The 782-nt window shown below is 53.8% G+C and overlaps 1 non-coding gene across 1 annotated transcript; it reads right to left on the bottom strand.

Moving 5' to 3' along the window:
• Positions 1-353: 353 nt before the first annotated feature.
• On the bottom strand, positions 354-426 carry TRNAK-UUU (transfer RNA lysine (anticodon UUU)). Its single transcript has one exon. It is a non-coding gene; the product is annotated as a tRNA-Lys (tRNA).
• Between the last annotated feature and the right edge of the window lie 356 nt (positions 427-782).

Genomic DNA, 782 nt, shown 5'->3' with positions numbered 1-782 from the left:
GACGGAAGCTCCACTGGAGCCGCGTCGACACCACCAACAATGACATTACCTTCCATCCTCGGGAACTTGCCCGGCTTCCCCGGGATTGTTACCGCGGTATGGGTTGCAAGCCCCTGCTGCGCCGCTTGCATTGTGGTGTGAGCCTCGGCGCAGGTATCCATCGTTGGGCTGATGTGCGGCTCCGCGGCAGACAATGGGCGCCGTCCCTCGCCTACCTGCGACGTAGCGTTGTCCACAACTTCGTTGATGCCACAACAAGACAAGGAAAATACTTGCAAACAAATTTAATTTTTATCGGCACCACGACGCACTCAGCGGCGCGAGTCCCCGGCCACGTGCACCCAATTAAAACTCGCCCGAACAGGGACGCGAACCCTGGACCCTCAGATTAAAAGTCTGATGCTCTACCGACTGAGCTAGCCAGGCGATACCTAACCTTACCTGACCCAACCTGACCTAACCAAACGTAGACTACCTAAACCTAACGAGACGGGACTACTATTGCTGGCCTCCGCATAGCCAGGCCGAGAGGATTTGAACACAGCAGTGGGCAAAAGTAAACCGAACAGAAGTGCATAGCTTCGAAGCCATCCTGTCCTAACCAAACCAAACGTAATATAATCAGACGTATCCATGCTTAGCCCAAAGCGCCGAGACCGCTATTGCTGCAAACCCCAGAGCCACGCAGAATATTCTTGAGCGCAGTAGAGAACAGGGTTCCACCCAGTGGCAGCGCATAGCGCAGAAGTCAAATATATCCTAACCTAATCTAATCGAACCTA

This window comes from Eufriesea mexicana, unplaced genomic scaffold, assembly GCF_001483705.2.
Source record: "Eufriesea mexicana isolate 0111107269 unplaced genomic scaffold, ASM148370v2 scaffold88126, whole genome shotgun sequence".
Taxonomy (NCBI): domain Eukaryota; kingdom Metazoa; phylum Arthropoda; class Insecta; order Hymenoptera; family Apidae; genus Eufriesea; species Eufriesea mexicana.
This window is presented reverse-complemented; position numbering and strand designations above follow the sequence as displayed.